We start from the raw sequence: 13,870 nt of genomic DNA, 5'->3' as shown, positions 1-13,870 counted from the left end.
AGCAATTTATTTTTTAAAAGGGAATTAAACTAAAACATCTTGACTTAATTTTTTAAAGTAATGCATTACTTGTTACTTAGAAAAGTATTATTATTATGTATCTCGCGTCACTTGTATTTCCCCTATAGGTCCTATATGCACGGCATGTTTTGTTCGTTAATGTAACCTCATTGCTTCACATTAAATATAAATGTATTTATTTATGCTGATTTGTTAAATTTTGTTAGACATTTTCTGTTGTATATTTGTTTGCTGCCAAACAATAAAATACATTTGTCGGAAGAATTGATATGCTTTCTATTTTTAATTACAGTTAAGAAATATTAATTAATTTTAGTAAAACTACAATAATTATATGTGATATGCCATTAATTTGTATTGTAATGTAATGCAATAATGCAGTAATGTACTGTAGGCAGTTTAGTTGGTTAAAATAGACTGAACAGTTTTCTGTCAGTCATCATAGATGATCAGCCATTATTATCTGACAGAGTCAATGTAGCAGATACTCGTTGGTTGGCCTTGCTGAAAGATCTAAATTGGAATTTATGTAATGAATTTATTTATAATGAAGGAAATAATAGCAAGTAAATATAGGCAATAATACATGTAATACATTTATATGTAATAAAAATCTTTTTACATGTAATAAATGTATAACACTATATAAATATTTTACTGTCGCGATTTATTAGTGTGTATTTGCTTAATTTTCTAATAACTTTTTAATTAAGGATTTCCCGCATTAAATACTGTAATAATTTATATTAAGCAATATATTGTTTTCAAACCAAAATTTAGCAATAGAAACAAATTAACTATTATTATTATTAATAATAATAATAAATTATTATTAATAATAAGTAAATAGTGGCGCAGTTGGTAGTGCTGTTGCCTCACAGCAAGAAGGTCACTGGGTCGCATTATCAAGCCTCGGCTGGGTCAGTTGGCATTTTTTTTTTGGAGTTTGCATGTTCTCCCTGCGTTCGCGTGGGTTTCCCCCACAGTCCAAAGACATGTTGTACAGGTAAATTGGGTAGGCTAAATTGTCCGTACTGTATGAGTGTGTGTGTGGATGTTTCCCAGAGATGGGTTGCAGCTGGAAGGGCATCCGTTGCGTAAAAACGTGCTGGATAAGTTAACGGTTCATTTTGCTGTGGTGACCCCGCATTAATAAAGGGACTAAGCCGAAAAGAAAATGAATGAATGAATAATAAGTAAATATATGGACTGGACTGTTGGAATTTTTTATGATTTCAAATGTACATTTAAAAAATATCTAATTACATTATTCTCTTTGCATGGTTTGTGAGAATTGAGCAGTTGCATTGTTAAACTAATAAAGATGTTTTTTTTCACTTTGTTAATGTTTTTCTATTTGTATGCGTTTTTTTAACTTGTCTCGGTCACCGTACATTTGAATTAAATCTGAAAATAAGCAACCACAAATACGGTTATCAAGCCAAACATTGACACAAAACTTGAGAAAAGTAAAATCATTTTAAATTCTTGGCTGCAGAGAGATATTAAAGTTTTCGATAGAATATTATTGACAAACTTTGAAAGTATTTTTAGATTAAGTATTTAGATGCTTTTCATTATCAATTTCATCCAAAAAGTTAAAATAAATAAATAAAATTCATCATGATTTCATTTGAAGAAAAAAGTATCATTGTAAAGATGACGTAATTAAGGAGTATAATGAAGGTAAGGCTATAGAGGCTATATACTTAAACTGCAAACATTTATAAAAAAATTTGGATTCTTATTGGTTTCTAATTCCATCGTATTTGTTTAAAAATCTATGAGGTTTACAATGTGACTTTGAATAATCTAAAATTCCACTGAAACTTTCCAATTTTCATAAGCAGGATTTGTTGTATTGGAAAATGCTGTACAAACATAACTTCAGTCCTCATAATGTTTCATTATGAAACAATCACTGTATATTAATGCAAGGTAATTTATTTATTATTATTATTTTTTTTTTGGAGGATTAGTGGCTAAATTCTTTAAATTTAATTGTGTAATTGTGTAAAAAGATTATTTGAAAGTAATCATATATTTCTTTCCTATTAATTAAAATGTTACAGGAGATAGTTTATTCCACTGTCACACCAAAAATGATGGATATTAAATTAGGTAAGTTAAATTATGTGGACAAGAAATATACAAATACATTCATAAGAAGTGTCTTATGAATATATCCTGGCCTTATTAAAAGAAATTATATTTTCCAACTTTTAATAAGAATTTAGTTAAGAAAATTATATGCAAATATTTGACATTTCCTCTTACTCCAAAACACAAAGTACATTTTAAAATGATGTATGATATTTACCCTGCAAAGGAGATTCTGAGAAAAAAGATTTAATGTGAATTGTAATGTCTACAAATTCTGCAATAGTGATACTGAAACTGTTGAACATCTATTTCTTCATTGCAATTTGGTTAATCCTTTCTGGTCTGATGTGGACAACTGAAGCTAAATAATTCAATGTTTCCTTCTGTTTGTTAAGAAATTTGAAGTACATTTGGACAGCAAAGATGATGATGAAAATGCAAAATGTTTACTCAACTTACTTAAATTCTTCATCCACAAAGGCAAAATTTTGAAAACAGCTCCTCGATTGATTGTGTTGATAAATGAGTTTGTCACCTATGTAGAAGCATTAAAATAATGAAGGGTGAGAAGGCTAAACAATCAACCAGAATATGGTTTTATTTAACCCCTTACTGAGTTTCTGTTTGATATCTGCTTGGCATGCTGTTCTTTTTTGTTAAGTTATTTTATTTATTTATTTGTTTATTTATTTTGTTGTTTGTTTATTTGTATGTTTTTTTGTCTAACTTTATTGTTTATATTTGATTCACTGTATATCTGACAAATCTCAGTCAGTTTGTGCAAGATTTTGTTTGGATTGTGCTTGGCCTAAAATGTATTTTTTGAAAGGCAAATAAAAAATAAATAAAAACAAAAAAATATGTTTACCTTATTTAGTTTTGGCAAAAAAAGGCAATAAACTCTTTAACAATATCATATTTCACACACTAACAAATTACACGCATTATATCTGCCAGATCTTTTATAGGAACAATTTCAGTTGCTACAGCAAGTTCAAAAAAACTCTTCTTTGACACAGTTTTCCATTAAATTGTGGAGTCTTACCCCCTTTACTCACTAGATGGCAGAATTGCTTTGCTGTCAGTTTTCGCTTGTTGAACTAGTGCAGAAGACCGTCGCTATTTGTTGACATGTCTTTATTATTGTCTAAAAATGTTTAACCAATATCAAGCCATTTTCGTTACTTTAAGCAAAGACATGTCTGATAAAGTCAGAGACACTCTGACAGCTTCACAAAAGAGACATGATATTTGCCTCAATCACTTTCGAATCAACAAGGACCTTTTCAGTGTTATTCGATAATGTTAAAATGCTTTCAAACACGTCCACACCATTAAAGCTTGTTTGTTTTGAAATGCCACCTGGCTCCTCTTGGAAAGACATTTTACATATCACAAAATCTGCCAGAGGAATCACAATTAGACTTGATCTTATCATCAGTAAGCTGGTCCATCAATACTAGAAAAAGAAAGCAGTCAGTTCCTCTTATTATCAGTGTATAGAGGTTTTAGGTTTGTTTGTTTGGTTTACCAAAGTAGAATGTCTTAAAATGACCAAAGAAAATCCGGAATTTTTTTTTTGTTCAAATTAATAAGTATAACAGCGTATTTAAATATAGTAGATATAATATTAATATTGTTTTAGTATGATAAAAAATTAGCTATCAGTTGAGCCAGACAGAATCTGCTGACATTTTTTGCTATTTCTGCTGAGAATTAAAAATAAATAAATAAATAAATTGGCGGATTTGTGCGGAAATATTTTGGGTGTATCATAACTAAAAACTTAATATATGAAATAAAAAATTATATTTTTACCTTTTATTTTATGTCTACAATGCAAATCCATCTAGTTCCACTTATTTGATAAATAAAGCAAGTCTATCATATATATATCTGCTAAAATGCACCAAAAATTTACTGTGCAAACTTATTGTAAATAAATCATTTGAACACTTTCATATTAGTCAACATTATTACTTAATTTATTTTTAAAAACTGAATAAATTTAATTTACACACATTTACACAAGTAAATAAATAGACTCAATGATAGGCTGAAGATCTGCAGATTTCTGCTCGTTTAGATTCCGTGTGGGCCTAGCTATCAGTGATACAACATTATTATTAACTGACTTCATTCATTCATTTGCAGCTTATATTTTTTTAATGATCATTTTAATAACACACATTATGTTTTGTGTTCAGATCATTTTGAACCTCTCTCTCTATATATAAAATATGGGGTTGGCATACCTATATCAAAATCTGTAAAGTTCTGTTAATGTCAAAAAATACCTTGATTTGATTTGAAAATGAAATGCATTTATTTTATTCAAAAACCTTTTAATTTTTGTTGTGAGGTTCATATGTTTAAAAAAATTTGACCATTCATGATTCATAAATGCAAAGGAGTTTAATTAAATTGCATTCTTTCGGAATTAATAACAATAAATCACAGATGATACATTAATAACATAATTTTTCCACAAACCAGTAGCCAGCTTATTAAAAAGGGTAGTTCTTTTTTGGACCTTTTTGCAGTAATTCACCTCATTTTCTATTACATTATTCATCAAATACAGCATTTTATGACATTTTAAGCACAATCTTTTGCTGGATTAGCTTGTCAGATGGTTATCACACTTTTTGATGCAACAAAATATGTGTCTTAGTGCTTACCATACTATTTTATGTTTTCAAAAATGTGCTTATTTACGAATGTGCATTAAATTATTACAGTTTCATAAATAATGTAATGAGATTACAATTAAAAAAATATTTTTATATACAAAGAAATTAGAATTTCTTTTTTAAATGCTAATATATTATCATCCATCAATTAAAAAAAAATCTGTTAAAACTTATTTTAATGAAAACTGTAGCCTATGGGCAAACTGGCCAGCTCATTTCCCCTGTCACAATTTGTCCATTTGAATAATTAAAAATGTAATTTGTCTTAAAGCCTTCTTCGATTGGTTATTTTCAAAATGTATGATTGCATATTATATGGCATATTGTCAAAAATGGGAAAAATTAGCTCATATAGGGGCCAAATTTAATAACATTTGCATGAATAAAAAACATATTACATATTATTAGCGTACCCCTTTATCAAAAATAAAGAGGTACACAGCTTGTTATGCCACATTCACTTATTAATTAGAAGTTGCTTATCAGATACAATATGGTTTTAGATTACAAAATAAAACTAATTACCAGAATAGTTCACCCCCCCCCCCCCAAAAAAAAAAAAAAAAAAAAAAAAAAAAAAAAAAAATATATATATATATATATATATATATATATATATATATATATATATATATATATATATATATATATATATCTTCTGCGTAGTGTTATGCCAAAGGCTAAAGAAGATGTTTTAAAGAAAGCTGTTTACGATCAGTTTAAGTTATGACTGTTTTACAAAACAACTCATTTTTAAATTTGAACTGGTGCAGACTGCTAAAACTACACACATTTAGAATGTATTTTGCGAGTTAACTTTCCTTTATAAGTAGACTAGGATTATAAAAGAAAGTGACAGTTCACATAAAAACAGTTTTTTTTTTTAAACAGAGAGCTCGATTTGAAACCTTTATTAAAGAGTCAAAAATTGCTAACAAAGGTTTCCATCCATTGCAATCCTTAGAATTCTTTCTTATTTTTAAAGTATTTCTTTTTTTTTTTTTTTTTTTTTTACGAAATGAGCACCTGTAAAGTGAAGTTGGATGGCAGTAAGAGACTCTACATATCAGTGTCGTTCTCTGTTAAGATCAGTGGTGCTATCAGAGCGGTTCAGCGCACTCTCACTGCTAGTAAACCCTGGAGAGAAAAGCTTAAGACACAGCCCTCGATAAGAGACTGTTGACTCCATAAAATGTCACCCCAGTCATATCTCAGTGCTAAGATGAAGGGTCTTTAGAGGAAGATTAAATATAGTAACCCTGCCATACAATAAGAAGGTAAGCAGAAATAGTGATAGAAGAAGGAAATGATTGGCTTACAAAAAACTTCATGTGAACTTTATGTCAGAGCATCCAAGAATGCATAGAATTATTGGTATCCCATATATTGTTATAAGTCCAAGTCAAAATTGAATTTTTTTATTTTACTAGCGGACATTATTATTCTCAGTTTGTGGCTTTAGTTACAATATTTTTAACCACGCCACTCTTACTGTTAGTTTGCTACAAGGGAATGTAGCACACAAAGAAAGCTCTGCCCCTTACTTGCCGTACCTTTCCATTTCAGTTGGAAATAAATCAACATACTGAAACAAAAGTCTCAGCAACTTCTGGTTCACGTAGACTTTGAGAGTCTATATTTAATAGCACTGTGTTCTTCTCTGACACATAAATGTTTAAAATAATGTTTCATTTAATGCTGTTGCTATGAAATAATAACCACTTGAGTAATAATTACTTGAGTAATCTGATTTTCTTTAAAGGTTCAAGACAGCCTAGAGTACAGATTTGTGGGTGTTGAGCATCACTTAAGACAATGCTAGCACCTTTGAGCTTTAGTTGTGGGGAAAACTGGATAGTTTTAAGCTTTTGTCAGCTAATATTATCTTCCAGCTTTAAAATTATTGTTGGGACGGGATCAAAATCAGTGACGTATCGTGAATCTGTTAGTGGAGTGATGACGCGTAGGTTTCTTTTTATTCATAGAGGAGTTTTCTTATCCTATGAGAATACCCTGCTTCTTAATTATTCATGTGAGCATATGCTTTCCGAAGACAAGGCAGACCTGCTGTGAGACCGTGCATGGCATGAAGGGTCGTATGTCTTTGTTTCCTTGATTCACAGGGTTTGTTGCATGTTTTTCCCTGCAATTCTGTCAGGGCCGATACAGCAAAGCTGTTTGTTTGCAGCAAGCATTTTTGTGAGGAGAGCTGTATGAGAATTGGAGAATGGTGGACTTTGTCTTTTATCAGTTGAGTTCGCTACCATTCAGACACATCGCCTATATCTGTGCTGCTGTGTCCGCCATATTTTTAAAATCCCCTAGATTACTGGCAGGGTTAACGGTTAGAATAGTCAGGGAAGGAGACCTGCTGCACTGCTCCACTGTGTCTGTGTTCAGAGCCAGGGACTGAGGGACAGAGAAGTCCTCCTTTATGAAATTATGAAAAACAAATGTAGCAAGGCATTACATTGCTTACTGTTTATTTCTTTGCATTTTAACTTTGTAAACTCTTAAATCATGAGTCTCCTCACAGTTTGTTTCTCATTTTGGAAGCCAACTAACAGTTGTTCGCTCCCCTCTTTTTCCCATACACAGCAAATTCATCAGAGTTAAATTCTCGGTGTTGAAGCATTTTAGAGTAAAGTGTTGACGTTAAAGAGTTAGATTTTGATAAATGAATATAATAAGAGTTAGAATTGATTTTATTCAGTGCGAAATCAAGGAGTTATCTTTTTTACACTTGGTGGTGTTATTTCCAACATCCGGGAATTCACGCAGCCCCAGTCACTGAAGAATTTTCCAGACGCCATTTTCCATCTGAAGTTTAGAACAGCAACTGGTGAGTCAAACTACCTAAATGTTGGTATTTTACTGACTTTCTTTAAGGAAATACAGTTGTAAACATATTGTTAAGTTAATAACTTTAGAATGTAGTGACAATTTTAATCTTCTGCGGTTCATTCATGGTCGTTTGTGTATCTAGCTTAACTGCATTACTATCGACTTCTTTTCAAGAATGTTTTTATATGTGCTCACGCATACATAGTGCATAAAAACATCAAATGTACTTGTTCAACACATTTCTGTCACGCTTAATGCCATTTTGTGCGTTGTTACCCATCTGTAAAATAAAATCGACACTTCTCCTTTAATTCGAAGCAAACTAGCGAGGGAATTCCCGGAGCAGCCTAGCCTACTCTTCCCGGATGCTAACGGCAACACAGGACGGTTTCCATAAGCTCTGGAGAGTTTCTAAAACATATCTGGTGAGTAAATGAACATATGCTTACTTGTAAAAGGCTTCCTGACTAAAACATATGATTGTTTGTTATCCGTGTATGTTAATTTGGTTATTTTAAACACCGCAGCCCTTTTAAACTGGTTCATTCGTGGCCGTCCATATACCGTTAGTCCATAGACTCGCGTGATAACGTACGCTTGAATTATATTAAGTGTTGACAACCATTAAAGTCGGAATGTTAACATTAATGTCTTTAAATGACCGCGTTTGCACTTTCTCCGACATTTGACGTTACAGAAGTCTCCCGGAAGTTGCGGGACTAACATTAACGTTATCCCGCAAATGCACAGAGACTCCCAGATGCCTAAGTAGATGCCCGCAAATGAATGATAATCTCCCGGAAATCGCGCGTCTCCCGCCCGGTCATTAAACACTTTGCACACCCCTCTCCACCGCATCCCTCCTAGCTCTTCAGGTACGTCGCGCGCAAGTCACCCCCACCGCTCTTCAGGTACGTCGCGCGCAAGTCACCCCACCGCTCTTCAGGTACTCATCTCTCCCGCTACCTCCCGCAAATCAACCCTGTATCCCCCGAAAATGACTTTCCCAACTCGGGATGTCTGACGTTAGTAAGTTAGGCTATTTATGTAGTCAGGAACATCTTAGTCAAGCTTTTTCTCCCGCATGATATTGTGCTTACAACTAGGCTAAACTTAGCATGTACTGTACACAACATTTCCGTTTTATTAAAGACAATTTAGTGCGTTGTAAACAGCCACCTGTCTGTAAAATTAATCAACTGATTCATATTTGAGCAGCCTAATGATGATACAGGTTTGATTTGTAGATTTATTATCAATAATCAACATCTGAATCAAAATATATCTGAAAATGTGTAACGGCATACTTTGTGATGTTCATCTCTCTTTTTTTATCTGAAGGTTATGCATATGTGTTAGATACTAATGTTTTGTTGTTTTTTAACAGCCACAGTTCTCTATACAATAACACAAGACCCTGTGACGGTGGCTGATTAGAGACGGATGGTGTATTTCCAGAGTTGGTGAAATGACCAAGCACACCTTCTTGGTCATATGTGGTGATAATAATGAAGGTATGTTTGATAAAGTTCTGTATTTGTTTCACAATAAGCTGAGAGGGTATTAGAGCATTAGAGAATAACAAATGACATGAAGGTGATAAGTTTTGTATTGTGGGTGAACTATTACTTAAATAATGTTTTGCTCTTTGCTTTGCACTTTTCCTCTTCTGCTTATCCTAATAGTTAAGATTATATTTGGACCTGAAACATCTGCTAGACTCCAGGAAAGGTGGCGTCAATACTGGTCCTGAAAGGGCCCAACAAGTTGAATCTGGTAAAGAAACACGCACGCACGCACACACACACACACACACACACACACACACACACACACACGCACACGCTTACAGAAAACTGTAAGTTTATGAATATTTTTTACACTGTGGCCAATATTTTGGGGAAGTCAGCATCACTAAATGATATAAAAGATAGAAAAGTCATAGTGATTAACCTAATTGTTTTTGGAGATCCAACAGTGATGTATGTGTTTTTTCTACTTTTCCATATCCTGTCACCTCAACCAGCTGGGAGAGTCAAGTTGTGGATCATCATGAAAATTTTCAAAAGGTGAGTTTAGATTTCTTAAATGTTTTATTTACTTTAAATGTTCTATTAAATATATCATAGAATTTGATTGCAATTTGTTTTCAAACATTTATCTTAGTCATGCTGGAGTCTTGAAGAGTTCTTAGAAGAGCATCACCCTATATCCGTGCATCAGGAACCACCAGACGAGCGATCAGCAGCTACTACATCGTCATGGATAAAAAGGTCATCCTGTGGCTGGGAAGCACTTCATTCACAGGACATGCTTGATGAGATTTCCTAGCTCCAGTTTGTTTTCACACAAGTTTCCAGCATTTATACCTTCATTTAAACTGCTGTGTTTGATATGGAGGACCAAGGAAACACCCGAAGTGAAAGATTTGCACACCAAGTTGTTTAAAATGTAATTTCAGAAGAAAACTATGCGTTCAGAAGAAAACTGATGAAACATCAAGTTTGGACCAAAGGACTAAAACAGCCTTTTTGAGCACTGGTCATACATATTTTGTTGATACTGTCTGTACTAATAAAACATTTAAAGCATATTTGACATTGTTGCATTTTAAAAACTGAATGAATTGTTGAAGTGGTGAATGTTTTCAAATAAAATGTTTTTTCTTTTGTAATTTACAGTCTATTTGAGTTTTTTACCATATTTACACTCAAGAGAGTTGAATAAAATAATATATTACACCAGGCGGTGTTAAATATAGTTACATTTTTTAACTCTGCCCAGAGTTAAAATTAACCCTTACTTCGGTGTCAATGTGCCAACCCTTTTGAAAGTGTTGATTTAACTCTGTTTTGAGTGGACCCCATGAGACACTTTCAAAGTGTTGAAATTAACACCCATAGAGTTGTTTTGGGTCCCCATATTTTGCTGTGTACTGTGGCGGCCTCGCCCACTCTTCCCTCTGGCCACAGAGTTCCTCGCCCATCATGAAGCATTTTTGGAAAAAAATTTGGAGGTAGACTTGAACCGAAAGAGGTTTTTTTTTTTTTAAACAATAGTTTAAACAATAGTTTTTGATCAGCATATGCATTGCTAAGAACATAGACAACTTAAAAATCAATTTGCTCTGTATTTCAATATTTTTAAGCTTAAAATAGTTGTGTATCAGCCCGATGTTGTTTTACCATAACAAACCATCAATAAAAATCTATTTTTTTTCCCTTGGTTTCAGTATTTTCATTATTAAAATTTTTTCAGACATTCACTTGAAAATACACTTTTTTTTAAACATAAACATAAAACTTGCATTAGACATTTGAAAATAATAATAAAAAAACAAACAACAGTCATAAAAATAATAACAAAAAAAATAAATAAAATAAATTTTTTTTTTCCAGCTTTCAGATGATCTATATACATCTTGATTTTGAAAAATTGACACTTCCCAGCAAGCATTGTTTCTTTTTAAAAGAAGTCTAATAGATGTCTAAACATAGTTGTCTTGGCTAAAACAAGGCTAAACTTGGGCTATTAGTGAAAATCTAATAGATGTTTAAAAATAGGCCAAAACTAGACTCATTAAATAAACAGAAATGAATGACTACACATATAAAGTCTGTCTAATATGTGTATTTGACGACTAGTCTAGTTTTGGCCTATTTTCAGATGTCAATTGTTTTAGCCAAGCTGTCTGCATTTATATGTCTATACAAAATTGTTTATTGAGTTATGACTGGTTTTGTGAAACAGAATCACAAATGTGATCATGTGAGGGCGTTTTCCATGTGCGTTTCACATGTGGTTTTTATGTAAGTTGATTTCATCTTCTACCAGATACAAAAAATGTTAGATATCTTTAAAAAATTACACACGTCTTCACATGAAGCTTCCTGATTTGAAATGCTGCTTACCATTAATGCTCGCAACACTAGCAGAGGATGAGGAATTGCAATAGTTTTCTCAGCAAACAGCACTAATTAAAGGTACCCCTATATCCTTAAATTAACTTAATTTGTGCAAAGTAATAGCTCAATGTCACCAGCTCAAATGGCCCAGTGTGTTGCGAACAGTCAGTCCACAGCTGCCACGCGTCAGTTTGCTGAAGCGATAAACATCGTCCTCTCTGATGAAAGCTTGTCAACCCAGAGAGCGCCATTACGGCTGATGACTGACAAGTGCAGAATCTCGTAGGATGCCATTTGGGATTTGATTTTCCAGATGTTTGCCAACTTCTCCTTTCTCATTTTCAGCGGGATTGCGGGCAAATAGCGTACAGAGTGAGTGGGGCACCGCATTGTGGTCTCATACTGTAGTGCCAATCTCGACTGACGAGTCTCTTTTGAAGTATTCATCAATTTTGACAACCATCTGCACAGATTACTGGTTTCTTTCCACACACGCACAATTAGAAGTTTGCTGTTGTTGTCTTCTGGTGCTCAGACTGGATCAAGCCATCATAGACCGTGCAGAATAACTCCCAGATTTGTTTATAAAGCAAGTACCATATGGATTAAAGTGAATGCATATGCGTGTGGCATATGGGGAAACTAATTAACGATTAAAAATAAGTTACTTTAGAAAGTTGTATCATTTACGAGACTTTTTTTTATTCTCTTCAAGTTTCTGTGTTCTCATTAACCCAGTGGATTTTTTTATTGCTTTGTCTCAGATGTCTTGGGTACAATTTTTGAGGAAATAATTAGGCTTTATAAGTCACAGAGAATTGAAAACTGGAATTTGTCTGATTGCACTTTCAGTGTTCAGCATAATTAGTGAAGATTTGTTTTTCTTTCTTTCTTTCTTTCTTTCTTTCTTTCTTTCTTTCTTGAATATAACTCCTAAAATTTATGGATGACAGATTTTTCAAAATTAAAAGTTTGTAAATAAAATTAAAAACCATTGATTAAATGGGGCAGTATGGTGGTGCAGTGGGAAGCACAATCAAGTCACTGCAAGTAGGTCACTGGTTTGAACCTCGGCTGGGTCAGTTGGTGTTTCTCTGTGGAGTTTGCATGTTGTCCCCGTGTTTGCGTGGGTTTCCTCCGGGTGCTCTGGTTTCCCCCACAAGTCCAAAGACATGAATTGGGTAAATGAATTGGGTAAATTGTTCATAGTGTATGAGTGTAAATGAGTGTGTATGGATGTTTCCCAGTTTTCGATGGAAATTTCAGACGGCGCATCTGAATTCTTCATCTATACAACTTACAGTAAGTAAAACAACGAACGTCATGTGACTTAACCAAACACATAATTGGCTAAACTAAGGTCTTCTCTTTCCAAAACAAAAATGACAATGTTAGTCTTACAGAAACAGTGGCAGGGAAATTAACATAAATATAATGAATTTCACAAATATATTCCTGGCAACATTGTGGTAGAGGGTTAATGACCTTTTAGCATTATTGTGCTTCTGATTTTGAATTGTTGTTTATATGTCTTTAAAATCATCAACTTCCAGGAAGTAAACTTGGAGCTGTTATATGATCAGTGGTGTTTCAAGTTGATCACTTACTGGACTGACTTTGTTTTAGATCACTTGATTCTCAAAGATTTAGAAAAATCAAAATGACCCAGCAAGAAGGTTGCTGGTTCGAGTGCCGGCTGGAGCAGTTGGCATTTCTGTGTGGAGTTTGCATGATCTCCCGGTGTTTGCATGGATTTTCTTCTGGTGCTCTGGTTTCCCCCAAAGTCCAAAGACATGCGCTAGAGGTGAATTGAATTAACTAAATTGGCTTTCAAGAGTTCACACTTAGCTGATGATTGTTTATAAAGCTTGTTTGGCATTCTGTCCCGGGAGAGAGTCCTGAGCTCATAAGATCCCCGAGCCCGGGGCTCCCTTCCGTTTGCACGGCAAGAGGGCAGTTTGAGCTCAGGTAGATCTCGAAAACTCCCCTGCTGTAGTAGCCAATGAACAGATAGTGATTGCTATTAAGAGATAACCATTTACTAGGAGCATGTCTATGATGCCGATTTGTAATAGTCAATTATCTTAGGTTGCATGTTTTTTTGATGGTGGGAGGAAACTGGAGAACTTAGGGGAAACCCACATGAGCACGGGGAGAACGTGGAAACTCTGCACAGAAACATCAACTGGCTTGGTAAGGACAAGAACCAGTGACGTTCTTGCTGTGAGGCAACACTGCTAACCACTGGGCCACTGTGTCACCCATCTAGGAAAGGAGGAGAAGTAGGGGTGGAAGGGGGGATTC

The 13,870-nt window shown here is 33.7% G+C and overlaps 1 long non-coding RNA gene across 2 annotated transcripts; it reads left to right on the top strand.

Annotated features, from left to right (window-relative positions):
* The first annotated feature begins 7,408 nt into the window (after positions 1 to 7,408).
* LOC137488484 (uncharacterized) lies at positions 7,409 to 10,335 on the top strand. Of its 2 annotated transcripts, NR_199871.1 has the most exons (6): positions 7,409 to 7,659; positions 7,980 to 8,086; positions 9,049 to 9,175; positions 9,347 to 9,437; positions 9,688 to 9,730; positions 9,828 to 10,335. It is a non-coding gene; the product is annotated as an uncharacterized LOC137488484 (long non-coding RNA). The 2 variants fall into 2 exon arrangements; NR_199872.1 differs by having other exon boundaries at positions 7,409 to 8,086.
* Positions 10,336 to 13,870: the final 3,535 nt, after the last annotated feature.

The sequence above is a fragment of the Danio rerio genome, chromosome 19, assembly GCF_052040795.2.
Source record: "Danio rerio strain M-AB ecotype USA chromosome 19, GRCz13ab, whole genome shotgun sequence".
Lineage (NCBI taxonomy): Eukaryota > Metazoa > Chordata > Actinopteri > Cypriniformes > Danionidae > Danio > Danio rerio.
The sequence above is the reverse complement of the archived record's forward strand: the minus strand, read 5'-3'. Positions and strand labels throughout refer to the sequence as shown.